At 38.0% G+C, this 19,176-nt stretch overlaps 1 protein-coding gene and 1 non-coding gene across 7 annotated transcripts in view; one reads left to right on the top strand and one right to left on the bottom strand.

Moving 5' to 3' along the window:
• Pcdh15 (protocadherin related 15) overlaps positions 1 to 19,176 on the top strand; it is a 1,498,824-nt gene that overhangs the window by 804,574 nt on the left and 675,074 nt on the right. The gene's annotated exons all lie outside the window — the stretch shown is intronic.
• Positions 2,704 to 2,786, bottom strand: Trnap-agg62 (transfer RNA proline (anticodon AGG) 62). The gene has a single exon. It is a non-coding gene; the product is annotated as a tRNA-Pro (tRNA).

Genomic DNA, 19,176 nt, shown 5'->3' with positions numbered 1-19,176 from the left:
AATTAATGAGCATATGGGGGACACCTCATTCAAACCATTGTAACTGGGTCTTTGCTACTTTGTGGGTTCTTCTTTCTTCCACCATCCCCCCCCCCCCGTTTTCTTCTACCTTTTCAATCCCTAACACTAGACAAGAGAGAGAAACAGGATAGAGGGTATCATGGTTTGAATATGCTTGGCTCAGGAACTGGCACTATTTGGAGGTGTGGCCTTGTTGCAGTAGGTATGTCACTGTGGGCGTGAGCTTTAATACCCTAGTCCTAGCTGCTTGGAAGCCAGTATTCTGCTAGTAGCCTTCAGATAAAAATGTAGAACTCTCAGCTCTGTCTGCACTATAGCTTCCTGAACACTGCCATGATCCCACCTTAATGATAATGGACTGAACCTCTGAACCTCTAAGCCAGCCTCAATTAAATGCTTTTTATAAGACTTGCATTGGTCATGGTGTCTGTTTACAGCAGTAAAACCCTAAGACAGAGGGGAAAGGGGCAACATTATCATTAGATTACTTTCTGCTCATTAGAGGCTTTGAGTTCCTTGGGGCAAGTTAGATCTTTGTTACCAATATATCTAATTTCTTGTTATTTCTTCTTTGTACACAACTGTTTTTAACAAATTGCAACCAACACACCCAACCAACAACTGATCATCTCTTGCAGTTCTTGCATTTATATACTTTCCGGAGAGTCCCTAGAATTCCAAAATTCATAAATTTGCAGAGACTATATGCAGCAGGCAAAATCATGCCCCTGCGAGAACACAAGACAAATCATAGTCAAGTGCGATATACAATCTGAAGCAGCCCTGTTATCCACCCGCCTGAGAGTAAAGCAAAAATAATATTTCTCTTTTTAAAAGAAGCCAAAATTCCAAACTTGTGACTACAAACCAGTATAATGCTTGATACTAATTGACCGTTACTCTTCAATGTTGCCCTTGATGACACACAAAGATTGATCTGTCTCTTTTAATTGCAACATGCTGTAGAATGTTTGTTTTAATATTTGTTAGAAAACCTTTCAGAGAAAATTATCCTTTTTACTTTTCTTTCCTTCTGTGACCGACACAATAGTCTAATTGGCAGATAGCAATATATCTATGTACCATGTGAAAAGCAAATTGAGAAATTAAATATCTCTGTCAACAAATAGGGTAAATTAGTTAGTGTCTAGCATAGTAAATGTAGATCAAACAGTTACAAACAATAATTAGTGAGAGTTTAATTAATATAACATTCCTTAAAAGTGAATTGACAAAACAGTCAATCTACACACTTAAGTTGACATGTTACCCATATATAGTGTTTGTTTAGGAGAATGGTTTAGATGAATATGTGTCATACACATACGGGTCATTTTGTTGTTGTTTTGAGATTCAGTCACTATGTTCCCCATGATGATGGGCATTTAGGCATAAGTCTTCACAGGAGATTTAAAGTGTGAGTTCATAGTTTCTACGTGTTTGTTTCCTGCCCTTGCGCTTTTCACAGATCTTAGTCACTGTTCTAGGTGATGTTCATAATGCTATGAGTAACCCCACACTACTGGTTCCTGGGATCAGTGACCCAGTCAGTGCTGCTAACCCTCCCCTTCTTCTGCCCCTGAGGGTGGAGACCAGATGTTCAGTGATGACAGCAGGCAGTTTAACTTTATGAAGCATCTTTTTGTAAAATCAAAATACTGATAAGAGCTTCCAGGCTAGACTTAGAACATTGCTAATATAGTCATCGTTATTTTAAATTTTGCCTCTTGAGTCTTTTGGATACCCACAATGCAATCTGATATCTCAATAGGATCCTATAACAAAGACACATGTTAGTAAAATATCTGCCTCATTTTCTTCATTTGCGTCCATAAACATTTCTTCTTATTATGTACATAGCAGCTTTTTAATAACTGAAGTTAACATATTTTAGTTGTTTGGGTAGCTCAAACACCTTAGAATATCTTATTCTGCCCACCCATTGTATATATACATATATGGGTGATATGCATAATTGTATAGTTATATAACATTTAATTTGTACACAGCCCTATAGATGTGTATAAATGTCTTAAGGGGACATTTGGAGTCAAGCAATGTTACAGATGTGACAGATACAACGGACAAGAAAAGAGATAACATACAAACACACACACACAGACACACTCACACACGCACACACACACACACACACGAGAGAGAGAGAGAGAGAGAGAGAGAGAGAGAGAGAGAGAGAGAGAGAGCCCTCAGGATGTTTGCTTTATGCTGGAATGAGACACAAAATAACCTATCATAAAAATGGTACTATTTACTACTATCTGAAAGGGATTATATTAAAAGTGAGGCAGGTTAAATTTTAAGGGAGCAAGAGCAGGGCTTAGCACTGGAAGTAATTAATGTGACTGTGCCTTAATAAGCAAAACTTAGAAGAGAGGAGGATAAAAAATTTCTGCTGCCCATGCTTCAAGGGTGGAGGAAGCAATTGAGAGAAGGTCCTGGAGGTGGGGACACGCTCAGCATCTGCAAAGGACACAGAGGCAAGTGCATTATCCTGCTTGGAATAGTGAAGTGAGAGACAAGATCAGATGTGTGAGGAAGAGAGTTAAATCCAGTAGTTGCCTTATGACTAAAATGGCTTTGTGCTCTCAGCTAAGCGTAAGGAAAGCTCCCGGGGTGTTGCAATCAGATGAATTAAACATCTTTTTTTTTTCTTTTCTTTTTTTTCGGGGCTGGGGATTGAACCCAGGGCCTTGTGCTTCCTAGGCAAGCGCTCTACCACTGAGCCAAATCCCCAACCCCCTGAATTAAACATCCTAACTCTGGTTTTAACCAAATACTTTTGCTGAGAACCACTTATCAAGATCAGGGTGGACAACAAGAAATTTCTTAAACATCTTCTAGGCAAAAAAAAAAAAAATTAAGGTCGCCTGATGAAGTGCATGTGACACAGTTGAGAGAAATAAAATGGTTGACTGTGGAACATATAACCACATCTAGCGTGATTATTAGTGTACTAGACGTAAAAGCAGTTCTGGAACTAAACTTATCCCATATTCAGATGTTGGCACTTGGTGTCACAAACGTGCTAGTTTGTCCATAGGAAACAACTCAATTAATGCATCTGCTACCATGTTGGCTCACATGGAACCCATAAGCTTCTAAGGCTAACACCTCATTACGTGAACCTATAGGACTTGTGAAAAGGCTAACTCACCACACAGACTGTTGAGACAGACGGGAGCTGGGATCAATTCTTGCTATAGAACCATTTAGGTCATTAGTATGTTCTAGGGATAAAAATAGGAGTAAGGTATGCATTTTAACTTCACATAGAGTATGCAGAACCCAAAGTTGTTATCTAAGGGGATCTGATTGCCTAAAAATACCAAAGTAGGTGATCCACAAGTCTCATTTGTAAAAGGACACAGTGTAGGCATGTAGTCTAACCTTCCTGTGTCCTATTAGGTATCTCCAGAACACTATAGTACATATAACATGCAACTGTTCCACTGTTGCATTTGGGGAACACTGGCAAGAGAGGATTCCATATCTGCTCAGTGAATGGAAATAATTTCTTTGGCACTTATATGAATATTTTGTTTACCACTTGATTAAGTCAATGCTTGCAGAAAACACGAGTACTATTGACAGAACTAAAACGTCACTGAGTCAGAAAGCAGTAAATAGCAGAAAAAAATGTAGTTGGGAGAATCATGGCACCACAGTGGGTTCTGCCCAGCTTTGCAAGTAAGTGAACCATGCAAAGCAAAAAGACAAATAAAATACAAACAAACAAGAAACATAGGCAGAGGATAGGGGGAGGCACAGAGTTTAAAGACAGCAATGAAGATCATTGTTGAGATCATTGTTAGACTCTGAAACAGTCTTTTTTGGATACAGTGATTAGAGACAAGACAAGCAGTCTGGGGCTTAGCTGACACTTGTTAGATTAGTGCCCTTGTAGAAGAGCCTCTGTAGGAGTTATTAAGCCTGTGTACAAGTCTGTGATTTCGGCCAGCTTCTAAGATCGTTATTATCAGGTTGACATGCAAAAGATGCCCCTCCCTCCTTCATACTCCTGGGATTACTTAGTTATTATTCATGAGGTCAGCATAAGAGACCTGATTTTCACTCTGACAACTCCCTCTCTTCTTTCAAAGTAGAGAACACTGGTTGTCCTTTGAGTAGAAGAGGGTGGGATTTCAAAGGATGTCATCAGTGCTCCATGTTTAGAGACATGTGAGAAATCCCAGTAGGCATCAGTAGACATGTCTCTGGGACATGGACTTTTAGGGTGGCATACTTATGGGTTACTAGGAAAAAGTATGAAGAGCTGTGAGTCAAACCTATGTGTTAAAAATTTACAAAAAAACAGAAGTGAAACACTGGTATTTTGCTTGTCTATTATGGTCTCTGGTTTTGTATTTTTATGGTATGCATGCTTGTGTGCACCTATAGGAGTGTGTGTGTGTGTGTGTGTGTGTGTGTGTGTGTGTGTGTGTGTCTGTGTGTGTGCGTGTCTGCATGTCTGTGTGTGTCTCTGTGTGTGTATGTGCGTGTCTGTGTGTGTCTGTGTGTTTCTCTCTATGTGTGTGTGTTTGTATGTGTCTGCGTGTATATGTATGAGAGATAGCGTGCATGTACATGTGCTTTTTCTTTCTTTTCCTTTTTCTTTTTGGCTGTTTGTTTTCTAAACACAGAGAAAAAGAAGGCGTGTATTTGTATGGATAGGTGAGGTGGAGAGGGGCTGGGGGAGTCAGGGGAGCGGAAACCATGATCAGAATATATTGTATTAAAAAATGTGTTTTTGATAAAGAAACAGAATTCATCAAGCTCATATGTAGGAGTGAAATTAAGTAGACTGCTTAGCATAAAAACAGCTCATAATAGAATAAACTCACCTAGAAGCATTTATGGCAGGGATGAGTGGTAAAGAATACTTGTTGCTCTTTCAGGAGACCCAGATTTGGTTCTAGTACAGACATGGTGTCTCATAACCATCCGTAGATCCCGTTCCAATGTATCCCACCCACACTGTTTTCTGATTTCTGTGAGCATCAGGCATGCATGTAATATATGTGGGCAAAACACTAATACACATTAAAATAAATCTAAAGTCCATGACAGATTTTAAGGGAGCTAGACTAACACAGAACAAATGTTTTATTTTCAAAAATTTATATGCCACACATTATTTAAAATGTATAGCATCAGGCGGCTTCTAAAAGTATTCACAATGCCCAAATGTTACTCTGAGAATCTCAAAAATAGACCATTTTAACAGTAAGTTTTTCAACACATATGTTGCTATATCCACAAGTTATGCTTGCCAAGTGTTTCCCATTGTTGAATTCAATTACATACAAGTAGCAAGGGGGAAAGTGGCCTCACAGTCTTTCTGGAGTGCACTCTAAACACCTGGGGACAATCCTTCCATCGCTGAGCTTCGGGAACCACTTCAAACAGGTTTAATGCACAGAGATATTGAAAAGATACTTCTCAGCGAAAGGAAGAAAGCATATTACAGTGAGTGCCCCTACAAAACATTACATATCCCCTCTTCATTTCCTGAGGTCCAGAAGATATTTGCAAGGAATAGACTTAGCTCAGAGCATGTTCATAGAGACGTGATTTCATACAAAATTCATTTACGATACTTATTGCTAAAATGGCTTTTGGCTGTTTATTTACCCTCAATATAATTTGTTTCAAATATGAATAGGTAAATTAAATACACAGTCAAGGCCAAGCTGACCCACGGTGATCAGGATGGATTATAACCATTATATTTGCTTCGTTTGGTGAATTAGAGTTTCCTGTAAACTTGCATCTTGGATTGCATAGTTTTTCTGTAATTCACTACATCTTTTCAAATACATAGAAAACATGTGGTTGCATGATTACCATTTGGTCATTATTCAACTCCTATTAATTAATTTATTTATTCACTTATCACTTCTACATTGCCCCTTTTATATTCCAGGTGCTTTGAGGGGGATTAACTCTATAAAAAAGAACATTTGTAAGATAATTCATATAGCCATTCAGAAATGTATTTATGTATTTTAAGGGCAAGTCTTTTCTTTATGACACAGACTGGGTTCAAACTCCAGACAGTTCTTCCTTAGGTCCCCAGATGTTGGAACAACAGATGTGAAGCATCATAGTTGTCTCTGTACATGTTTCCTGAAATATTTTAGGCTATGGTTTGTACGATAATAGGTCAACACAGTGTGATCAAAAGACTCATCTGATAGCTAAAGGTACCTGATGATCCTCTAGAGGATCTGAGTTCGGTTCCTTGTCTGGCTTCCACAGTAAAAATAAATATTTGTGACAGGTCCTATGTCAGCTCTTTTGGGTGGTTATAGTAAGACATCACACCTAGATAACATTTCTTTAGTAAGTGATGTTCTGGGAAGTGGCTTGATGAAGATGTTGGAAACTTAGTGTCACAGGAGAGCTCCTTGACTTATTGGAGCCATCTTTTTTCTGAAAGCTCAGGTTGTAGGTGGTCAAGGCCAACTTCTGTGGTCTCTTTATCAGAAAACAACCATACTCAAGTGGGACATTCCCATGACCTCATTCCCTCCCCTAGCCTCTGACTTCTAAGGCTCACAGATTGGGATTTAGGTCTTTGTCTATGGATAGTAGGTAAACAAAACCACACTTACTATACGTGAATGTTACCCTATCAAGCCTGTGGCAATAAAATTTTGGGAGGTAAGACTGTTGGCCAAAAGATATTTTATTTCTAAGACTAAGTCATTATTCTCTAAATATGTGTCACTTACCAGACATTTATGTTGTATTCAATATTATAAGGGGTTTGGAAATGAGTTAAAAACAGACAGGGCTGCTCCCAGGTCTTACGCAGACGTCAAGCCATTCTTATTATACCTGCCTCTGAGCATTGTGTTACCCAGTTTGGTGGAGCAAATCTTCCATGATTACCTAGGAAGGACTTGGGGGTGATAAGTGATTGCTAATATTTTGACATAAGTGGAGTAAAAGGAAGCCAGATGCAAGTAATTCAAGAGGAGTGACATGAACTGAGAGAAACAAAAATCCTCAAAAGGACGCATTCAGAAAATGCTAGCAAGCATTATTATAGATTAACAGTACAGACAGGGGTGTGCACATTAAAGATGCACATTCAAGGCACTGGGGATACAGTGCCCTCTTTCTGCCTCAGAGGGTACCATATACAAATGTACAAACTCACACACGAGCACACACTCATACACATAACTTTTAAAAAGAGGCTCAGCTCATCTATTCTATAACGGGTGCTTTGGATCAGGTTAATGTCTTCTCACATGTTGTTTACCTTTCAGTTATCAGAAAAAAATGTTAAACATTCTTACAAAAAAAAGGACAAATTGATGAGGATTTAGTCATTTCATGGGTCTTCCCTTCCAAGGATGTCATGAATTAAAAATACCCGAGTGGCTCATTTTTCTCATCTCAAGTGTTGGCTCTCAATCTTACGTTAAGTTTTTAACCTTAGTAATAGTAATACCTAATAATTGGCTCTGATTTGGCAAAAATCACAGATAGGCACATGGATCACAAATTACTATGTAGCCCATAAATACTAAGAATTATTATTGGTTGAAGTACATTTTACTTAGAGGTGAAATATGAAAGAAAGAAGGTAGATCTCACTGTTTATAGCGAACAGTGAGTTTCTGTAGTGTAGCTGTTTCATGCTCACTTCCCAGCATGTTTATATCTGACAGTAATAATGTTAGCACTTAAACACCTGACTGTGTTCATTTCCCATCATCACTGAAAACATATTCCCTTGGTTTAGGATGAGCTTAATGAAAAAAGAATATGGTTTGCACATGCACAGTTTCTCTGTATGTTAGATATTTAAAAATACAAGACTCATTCAGGAATTCTCAGTGTGGGAAAACCCAAGATTAGATTTCTCTTTCAACTTCCCCTTCTGCATTTTGTATACAATTCTTTAAATGTTATTTCATTATTTGTTTCATCTGTGTAGGTGTACGTGCAGGGGCATGCACATTTGGAAATCAGAGGACACTTTGCATAGAGGAACTATCAGGTGTTGTTAATCAGAGTTGTGTACTTATTTTTTCACACAAATAATATGACTTTTATAAAAAAAAGATTTAGAACAATTTCACATTCTATAACTTAGGGAAACAAAGCCAGTGTTTCCTATTGTATATGCAAAAGCAGATACCATTTGGAGTGTATGTGAAACTAAACAGGTCTTAGGAAAGATGATAAATGAACTTATTAAACTCTTTAACTTGCAATATAAAAATTATGAACTTAAATGCACTGCATTATTTTATATCGGCCCTGCATAAACTAAATTTATCAGTTAGACAATTTCCATTAATTATCCTAAAATTATTCTTCAATGAAAAACTTAGTATTTTTTAAAAACTGTTTGCTTCTTTCACAAGACTGGGGATTAAACCCAGGGCATCACATTTTCTAGGCAATGACTTTCTCACTGGGCTATTTCTGCGGGACTTTTTAGTTTTGGCAAGATCCTAGTAAGTCGCCTGGTAGAGCCTTGAGATTGGGGTATAGCCCAGGTAGGTCTTGACCCAGGACCCTTCTGGCCAGTCACCAGAGAGTGTTTTCAACAGAAAGTTTTAGTCTTTTCTTTGAAGCCATATTGTTTTTACATTATGGATTATGTTTAGTAGTTTAAATACACTGAAAGTTTCAATCAAGTTTTCATGTGTTCCTTTTGTGAGAAAGGAAATATTTTCCACTGACTGTTAAATACATACCAGTCTAGTAAAAACAGAATGTTAGCTTTTAAAACACCAGTTTTGATGCCCTAGGGATATGCTAACAGTATCCTACAAGTTCCTGATTTCTATATCCAAATATTCCATTTGCAATTAAGGGCAGCACATTATTTCCCTGACAGTGGTGATACTCGTCACCACCATCTTCATCTCTAATGTCAATAGACAAGTCATCGTTGCGTTTACTAAAAAAAAAATAAATAAGTAAATAAATAAAAATAAAATCTAATTTTTTTAATAAAGAAGTAGTACCCAGGATCCTGTTGGCTTTGGTAGGAAACATTTGGTAGGAAACAACAAAACAAAACAAACACAGCAAACAGTAAAAACAAACAAAAATAATTGAAAAATCCAACTATATATATATATATATACATATATATATATTATCTATGGACTTTTAAGTGTTGAAAGCACAGTGTAAACCATCTGATTGTAGAGTATGTTTTCACTTCTTTCCTGAAACGTTTCAATATGATTTAATATGAAGTTAATGATGGATTCATTGACACTTCTAAAGGATAGAACACAAACCTGAAGCAAGGCTCTCCTATGGAAAGAGGACCACAGTGCAAACTGGAAGAAAATGTAATTTTCTGTTGTTTAGTTGATCTACATTTTATCAATTATAAATTATTTTTTAAAAATTTCCATAAACAAATAAACCACTTGAATACCCACAAATCCATAGAAGCCTTCAAAGTTTAGTTTAGCTTTTTTTCTCCCTTTCAAAGGAAGTGGAGCCTTAAGGGTGTAGTGTCTGTTAGTTATACAGCTTGTGACGTCGTGAGTGCACCCTGAGAAGCCTGAAGAGAATTGGTGGCCCCCATTATATTTCCAGGCATTGAGCAGCTACTGGATCCTGACACATTCCTTGGGATCTGTCTTAAGTACACTATGCGTGCAGTATAAATGCTGAGGGCAACGTTGGGTGTTCTCACTCAGGAGCTGTGTACCTCATCTGTGGAGGTGGGATCTTGGTCTTTTTTTTTTTTTTAATAAAAAATTTTGATATTAGCTCAAAAGCTCAAATTACCCAAGATAAAATCCACAGATCACAAGAAGCTCAAGAAGAAGGACGACCAAAGTGTGGATGTTTCTGTCCTTCTTAAAAGGCGGAGCAAAAATATTCATAGGAGGGGATATGGAGACAAAGTGTGGAGCAGAGCCTGAAGGAACGGCCATTCAGAGCCTGCCTCACCTGGTTATACAGCCCATTTATATACAGCCACCAAAAATAGATAATATTGATGAAGCCAAGAAATGCATGCTGATATATGCAGGAGCCTGATATAGCCGTCTCCTGAAAGGCTTAGCCAGAGCCTGACGAATACATAGGCAAATGCTAGCAGTCAACCCTTGGATTGAGAACAGGATCCCCTTCGTAGGAATTAGAGAAAGGATTGAAGGAGCTGAAGGGACTTGCAACCCCATAAAAACAACAATACCAACCAAACAGAGCTCCCTGGGACTAAACCACTACCCAAAGACTACACATGGACAGACCCATGGCTCCAGCTGCATATGTAGCAGAGGATGGTCTTGTTGGAGACCAATGGGAGGAGAAGCCCTTGGTCCTGCCAAGGCTCAATACCCCAGTGTAGAGGAATGTCAGGGCAAAGAGGTGGGAAGGAGGGATGGTTGGGGATGGGGAACACCCTCATAGAAGAAGGGAAGGGGGTTGGGATAGGGGCCTTATGGTGGGAAAGCTGGGAAGGGAGTAACATTTGAAATGTAAATAAAAAATATCCAATAATAAAAGAAAAGAAAAGGCAAAAAATTTTATTGCTTATTTTATTTATTTACATTTCAAATGTTATCTCCCTTCTCCGTTTCCCCTCAGAAAACCCCCCAATCCAATCCCCTTCCCCCTGCCTCCACAAGGATGCTCAGCCACCCACCCATGTGGTCATGCAGTCCCACCCCAGCACCCTAGCATCCCCTATGCTGGGGCATCAGGCCTTCACAGGACCAAGGGCTTCTCCTATTGATGCCAGACAAGGCCATCCTCTGCTGCATATGCAGCTGAAGCCATGGGTCCCTCCATGTGCATTCTTTGGTTGGTGGTTTAGCCCCCTGGAAGCTCTGGGTGTTTCTCTTATCTGGGGCTCACTAATAAGGCCTGACTCTTAGGACTATGAGCCTAGGTGATCTGACTTCTGTTAATTTCCTAAATGTTACAATTTCAAGTGCTAGCCAAAAGGCTGGGCATTTCTTTAGTGAGCTTGTTTGTTTTATTGTTTATTGTTTTGTTGGTTTTATGTTCACTGTCTCCCCAGTCTGTTAGGTTTTTTTTTTTTTTTTGTTGTTTTTTGGTTTTGTTTTGGTTTTTTTGTTTTTTTTTGTTTTTTTTTTTTTTGTTGTTTTTTTTTTTTAGTTTATTTGGTTGGCTTTTGTTTTTTTAATGACTTCATTGCAGGACCGGGAAGAGATTCTGCTTGAAACCTTTGAATTCCTGAGTCTCCCATGCTAGGTTGTGGTAGGTTCCAGTGTCAGGAGACTGGATAGTTAGACACTGAACAATCTTTAAAGCTTCAATCCTGCAGCATTCACTGTGTTAACATACAAAGGCTGCACTCTGTATGGTGTGATATCAAATGCTCACAGATTCCTCCTGTGGATGGACTTGCCTCTACTTCCTTTCCCTGATGTCACAGGAACTTGACTTCACTGATTGGAAAGGGATGTGTGTGTGTGTGTGTGTGTGTGTGTGTGTGTGTGTGTGTGTGTGTGTGTGTGTGATTGCTTGATAGTGTAGCCTTGAAAGCTTGAATTTGAATTTAGTTAACATATTAGAAAACAACCTTCAACCAAGAATGCAGGATTTTTTTTCTTGAAAATGTTAAACTCATGGGGTTTTTATTTTTAACTTTAAATTTTATAAAAATCAAGACATTGAGTCTACATTTTGAGCAATATCCTTTATTTATTTATTTCCTGGTAGTGAAGAATCTTAAAATGTAAAGCCAATGGATTGCTTTCCTTTTTTCCTCATACAGTTTTCTGGCCCAATTTGTGTGTGTGTGGGGGGGGGTGTGGGTGTGTGTGTGAACTTCTATAAGTCATATTACAAACTACACAAGTTGAAAATATTTTACTTCATAGCAGCTTCATGAATACACTATTACAAAACAGAATTTATTGCCTGTGTATAACAAGATATTTGTCAACCTGCTGAAAATATGTAAGATCATTCAGTGTACCACAAAGCAATTTTTAATTCCATATAAAACTGTCAAGCTTAGCCATAAATTTTGAAAGTTTAGCAGGGATGATGCTCTGAGGGTTTGAGTTCTTAAGTGATGCAGGGCATTCTTGATGGAGAGGCAAGGGATGAATGTGAAGAATGAAGGCAAAAAGTGACCCCAGTCCATCAACCACCCAAGGTTAAGATTTTGCTCGTTTTCTTCCCCATTGTCTCATTGTTTGTCTTATTAAGTATTCTTCAACAATTTTAGAGTGTTAATATTATGAAATCCCCCACCTCAGCATAGCATTCACCTCTGATAGACCTAGCAACAATCTGAAGGGTTACTGGGGAAATGTCTCCAAATGAACTTCGAGTGAGTGATATTAATTATTAACCATCCAGTTCATTAGTAGTCATCTGCTCCTTCCCTCGGCCTATGTATGGGCTTACAATAGAGCCTAAATGCAAAAGCAAAATGTTGACAGTGTATCTCTCAGTCAAGACTCACACAGAGCATGACACCATTACGTGCATGGAGAAAGAAATCACTTCTGTTTAGCCATGACTTTTCAACTGTTCCCATGACAGGCCTGGTCTAAAGTAGTTTGTAAGAGGAAGGGTCCTCTTTTACTTTATTGGTTCTGTAAACCTGGGTAATGTCTAGCTAAATGCTTTTATTTGTTTATTATGTCCAAAAACTAAAATATTCCACCTGTTATCCGTAGTGTTTAACATAAGCAGCAGACATATTTTGAACTTGACCGCTTTACTAATGTGTTTCCTGAATTCACAACATAATCGGTTACACCTCAGGATAACTTCTCTCTAAGGGCATTTTCACCTCATTTTAGGAAACCCTGAACAGGCTACACTATATAGTAAATGTAGGTTAGGATAAAGGGTAAGAGAGTTAACTGATCAGCTGGTCCTGAGAGGATTCCTCATGATACCCTCCAAAGACAAACATCTGCTAGAATCCCTAAAATGAAAAGAGGAGAGGGTAACATTTAGAATGAAAAGTGTCACCATGTTAAAGACAAGGAACAGAGCTCCCATAGACAGTGTAACCCACAACTGATTGTACTGTAATACGATAGATTGGTGTTAAGACATTGGCTATGGTGGTTGATGATATTACAGGGAAACTATAACTCAGCCCTTAAAACTTTACCACCACCTTTGGTGAACTCATGTGTCTGTCAAAGCGGTCATTGTAGAACATTACAGATGCCCTAAATAGTTTCTCTCCACAGCACCCCAGAGTACTCAAGATCCTCGGGCCATTGGTCTATTAATAACAAGCAAAACCACGTTATCTGATGGTTTCAAGACTCTGTCATTCATCTGTAACCACCGCATACTGACCTCTATCCTAAGAAAGATTTTTAAATTAGATAAAACACACACTGTGGCTCTATAAACACAACACGTGTTGAAGGTGATTAAACATTACTAATATTGTTGTGAATATCACTTGGTTTGGCTCATATAATTCTAACAGAAATCCACGGAATGTAAGCTTTACTGTACGGGCATAGGAATTTCTCATGATGATAAAGTGAGAGACATTAAAACAGCTCTGTAACCGTATTTTAACTGGGGTTATTTTTACTCCTGAAGCTCAAAAACAAAACTAAAGTAATGAAGGAGATACCTCACACCTTGCATTTATTTACACCATACATGCATCTTAAAATGGGCTTTCAAGGTCAGTGTGGCCTCACTTACAAGTCACAAGAACAGCGCAGAATGACTTAGTTGCAGCAAGAGATGGTGTTATACCATTTAAAAACAAACAGAGTTGTATAGTCTGTGTCTTAGGCACAGGGAAGTTTATGATTATTTTAAAGCAAGAATAGGATAAAGATAAAATACGGTGGAGAGTCAAATACGGACATGAGAAGTTGATCTGTTCACAGGCTGCAATCTTGTCTCTGTAAATGTAGAAGCCATGTAGAAATCTGCCTAAATAGACTGCATACAATGGCAGACTCACCTCTCAAAATATTCTCTCTCTGGAGCCAATTATCCAAGACAGGGATGCCAGCTCTTACAAATCACCACCGGGAGGTATGTTGAAATGATTGGCAGTTCTGTATCTATCGGCAAGCTTAACCACGTGACTTTTCTATTTCACCAAATTTCAAGCATTTGTTTTAGAACATCACAGCAGAAGCATCAAGAAGAGAGCATTTTGTACACAGAAATAGTTAGACTACAGTCCTAAATTCTGATGTCAAAACCAAATATATCAATTCCCTTCTCTGGTTCTTTTGGACTACTTCATTAACTTTCTGTCTTCCTTGATCTTTTATAAAACAATTACAATTCCCAAACTCATAAAGGAGGGGCACAGCCACCTGTGACATGGGCAAAGGCATTCATTCTCCAGTTTTCCATCAAAAGTATGTATTTTAAAAAACAGACGAATAAAGTTGATAAGACCATTAAGAATTCAAAAGCATTGGGCATTATTAATTTTGGGAGCTGGAGCAATTGTTAGGCTTTATTACCCACAGTATTGTCAGATCACACAAATAGCATTTCTAAGTATTGATATCAGTGTCAGTGATTCCCAATGTTTATGATAAATTAGCTATACTTGTTTTGAAAGGCAGTGTTGATTTTGTCCAGATGTCAATAAATGTTCTTCCTAATACAATGTTTGGAAATTATACTGATTCCCCAGGTTAGAGACAAAGGGAGCTGCCAGGGCACAACTAAAATAGGAAACATTAAGAAAACAAATAACCCAATTTAAAAAAAAAAAGTGATACAGAATGGCTGGGAAACATTTGAAAAAATGTTTAGCATCCCTAGGAGGCATCTGGAAATAACTCTGGGCTCAGGTTGCACTTTACAGTAAAATTCATGTTTGTACATTTTAAAACATGAAAAACAGACAGTGTCTGGGTATCTAGAGGTCATGAGATTTCAGTGTGTCCGGCTTCGTCTGTCTCCTGATAGAGTTTTATCCAGGTAATGTGTTTAAGGAAGTTAGAGAATTCAGAGAATAGGAAGCTCATTTTGTGACATCCTAGTGAATGTGGATATTTCTTATGTCATCATTTTTCATTTTTTCTCCATTTACTTTTAATTGGCAAGTAATTATACATTTATGGGGTCACATGAGTAAACTTCCCCTGCAAAATAATCTTTGAAGGTATGCAGAGATCATCATAATTAACAAGTCATATAATTTCATACACATAGGGGGTATTTTTTTTACTAATAATAGTAATTATTTCTACCAGCTCAGGGTCTGAAAGATTACTCCTAAGTAGCTGTTAATTTTCTCTGAATGAAAACAACACTAGCATCGAACCATTTTAGGTTCACGTTGCTTTTGTTAGTTGAATAATTACAACCGACGTACCTTTTATAAGTGAATTATATTTATATTATATTTATATATTTATATATTTATATATTTATATATTTATATATTTATATATAATATAATATATATTATATTTATATATTTATATATTTATATATTTATATATTTATATATAATATAATATATAATATTTATATATTTATATATTTATATATTTATATAATATATTTATATATATATTTATATTTATAAAATATATATTTATATTATATTATATTTATATTATATTTATGTCCGTAGTGTTTAGGTAAAATAGGATGTACGGTATAATTTTAAGTGAAAAACAAAACTGTCTACCTGCACTGTATTCCTTGTGTAAACAGACCACTCTTAACCCTACTGTTTGAGTGTGTTTACAAAGAAAGGATGTATTTTTCCTCAAAATAATATTAAGATATTGGATCTTTGGTTCTTACTTGTTCAAATATAGTTCAAATAAAATAAAGTTTTATATCACTTTTCATATCTGATGAAACCCTGACAACATGCTTTATGTACCGAGTACAAGCACGGGGTTATAATGTGCACGGTATGGCTCTCCTCTTGCACGAATACGTAGAGAAGACATGGCCAATAGAATTGCAGAATTGACCGCTTCTCATTATGCGTGGTATAATTAATTACATGCAAATTAGAATCACTTCTGCCTGGCACTCCACTGATTATCTCTGATAGACTCTGTTGTTTGATTTCACAGAGGCAGTGGGAGATGGCCTGAGAGCTTGTCGTGCTGACCCAGGCTCGGTGTGAAGGTGGGCTAGACATTCCCCTTTAGTGAAGGACGGAAAACTGGTTTTAGAAATCAGCCCACATAACTGGTCCCCATTTGGGAAGGCTGAACCTTAAAACTAGGGACAACAGAATCTTTCTATCACTCTGTTTCCTACATCGCTTCTGTCAGGTTTTTCCTACGTGATGTGTGATAGGATAATGAGATGCCTGGTTTATAATGCCTTATGGCAACATGTTCATTACTCTACATGAAAAATTCTCAGTGGGATTTTCCTTAAGGATATCCAGATTTCTCTGTATGTACATATACCAAACATGCCCTCCAACAGGGCTTAGTCAAGGGTGCTCTCTTCTCCCTCCCTCCTTCCCCCCCGCCTCTATATGTGCGTGCGTATTTTAGGCCATGTTTGAGATCTGCAAGATAGACAGAGTTGCAAATATTGAATGTTTCCATCTTAGTATATATAGATGGACAGGGAAACAGTTTTGTAGGAAGGTGGCTATTTCCTAAGTAGCCCATTTCAGAGCAAGAGTGCCACTCTCCATCCCTAAGAACCCATTGACTTTTTCTAGTCCCTTAGTAAAGCATGAGACCCTCCCCCATGCACGATGCAATAGTAACACAGCTACTCGCGTGAAGCTCTTGCGTTCATAACCACAGCAGCTTTGAGTTCGGTGGATAGGTGCAATGGCTATGCTGTGTCCGGAAGACAATGTTAGCGCCCCTCCCGATCATTAGCTATTGCATTATTTCCACTACCTCTTCCCCAATATCCCCTTAGCCTTGGATGACATAATTGAGATGCCTGTTTTAAGTCTATGTACTCCAAAGTTATTTATTTGTGCATTTTGACCACATAGGACTCTATAATGGCTAATGTTCATTGCCTACATGAGCTTCCCTGATGAAGGAGAGAAGACCAGTACTGATCTGTGTGTATAGTATTAAAGCCAGTTTGACATTGTATCCTGTGATACATCATTAATAGGAGAAAAAGAAGGTTAGAGGGGAGAGAGAAAGAGGGAGGAAGGAAGTGTGTGTGTGTGTGTGTGTGTGTGTGTGTTGGGGGTGGGGAGAGAGAGAGAGAGAGAGAGAGAGAGAGAGAGAGAGAGAGATCCTTGAATCTAATTTTTCTTCTTTTGTTTCTTCTTTGTGCACAACTACTAATAAACAGCCGCCAAGCCCCCTTTACCACCACCAACCAACAGCCTGGCTTTTTGGGGCCCTAGCATTTGCATATCCTACGAAAAGTTCCCAGAATTCTGAACATCATACAAATGCAGAAGCTATCTGCAGCTGTCAACACCATGCCTCTGCTAGAGCACTAGGCAAATCACAGTCACCTGCTGTGGACAGTCCAAAGCAGCCCCTCACCCCTACACCTGGGATTAAAAATGAAAGTGCATTCTTTTAATATTTCTGTAATTTTTTCGAAGAAACCAAAGTTCCAGAATTCTCACCACAGTGTCCATTGAGCAGAATAGTATTAGGTAACATTTCTAAACTCCACAGTGAAAACTGGGGGGAAAGGTACATGTCACATCATTAGCTGTGACAAGGAAGAGAGCAGAGGAATATTCAAGTTTGAATAGTTGATAATTTTCACCTATCAAATGTGGTGGTCAGCCTTTAACTTTCCCCCACTGATTTAAAAATATGAAAAATCACTGACTTAGTGTTCTCTGTACAAAAAGAAAGCCATGAGATGATATTGCCTTGTAGACCAGAGTCTACCAAGTTTGCCTTAAAGACCTGGTCAGTGAAAGATTCTTAGCACAGGGATATTTCTTTTAAAATAATTAGCACCATTAATCAGATGTTTTAAAGTCATACTAAATGTTTCACAATTTTTTAATAAGAACATACTTTAGTGTTCTTGAAATATTCTTTTAGCTATAACTGTGGCTTGTAAGCATTCTGTTCATGAGATTCTACATAGCTCTTTCTTTGTCCCTGTGCATTTTCTTTATACTCAGATTTTTGGTCCATAAAGCACAATTTACATACATTTACATACATATCCTAATAATAACATTTCAGACTAATCTCTTAATATAATGGTAGAAAGAGATTGCATGTGGCAGCTCATTGTCTCATCTAGCCCGTATGTGCACACCTGTCACATACACACTACAAAGGCTTGTTGTGAGAATACATGTATCTATTTAAACTACAACACTACATGGATGAGGAGTGGTATGATAATAGCCATACTCATGTTGGATGACCTTTGCTGAGTTCTCTCTCTGGCCTGGGTATGATAACCAGGCTCAAACATCTTCTTATCCCCCATCTTGTAGATAAAACTCATCATTCGTCACTATTCAGAATTACTTTACCTAGACTATGTCCATGGCTCTATCATCCAGTACATGCCCCAGCATTGAACTAATGAGCTGTGAATATCTGTGTAGAAGGAACACATGAATGAGGAGGGGGCATGAAATTAATATAGCTTTTGGTTACAAAATAGCCATTTAGGAAGGGTGTGTGCACTCATTTCTCTAGCAGATAGATGCTCATGCTGTTACGGTGATTGATAAGCTTCAACTTCAAGTACGCATCCATTTGGTATTCTTCGTTTGACTATGCCATGTTAAATGCAACACCATAGGCACCCATTTTTGGCTGTGGACTTAAGTAGAGAGAATTTGGACTATATCAAATTGAGGCAGGACAGTCATATAATGCCTCCCGAAAACTATCAAATTTACAGTTATGCCAGAAATGTGTTTTTGAAGCTTTCCTGGGCACGGGATTCACAGCTTGTGGCTTCTCGTTTGCTCCTTCCTTCTCTTTGCCTGCTGTGTGTTGCGGGTAATGACTGGGGACAGTGTATATGCTGATGGTTCTTGGTCCTGCCAGTCTCCACTCCATTCTCCTAGCTGAAGTCCAAGGGCTCAGGGAATAAAAGCTTTCAACTCTCTGGAGGTTCCTATGATGCAGTGCTTCTCCTGATTTATAATAAATAAAAAGGTATATTCTCTCTATCCTTTACCAATGTGATTTGTTTCTAAATTACTTTTACGCAGACTTTTTCTATTATTCAAAGACGAATTTCTAGAGAGAT

The sequence above is a fragment of the Rattus norvegicus genome, chromosome 20 (assembly GCF_036323735.1).
Source record: "Rattus norvegicus strain BN/NHsdMcwi chromosome 20, GRCr8, whole genome shotgun sequence".
Classification (NCBI taxonomy): domain Eukaryota; kingdom Metazoa; phylum Chordata; class Mammalia; order Rodentia; family Muridae; genus Rattus; species Rattus norvegicus.
This window is presented reverse-complemented; position numbering and strand designations above follow the sequence as displayed.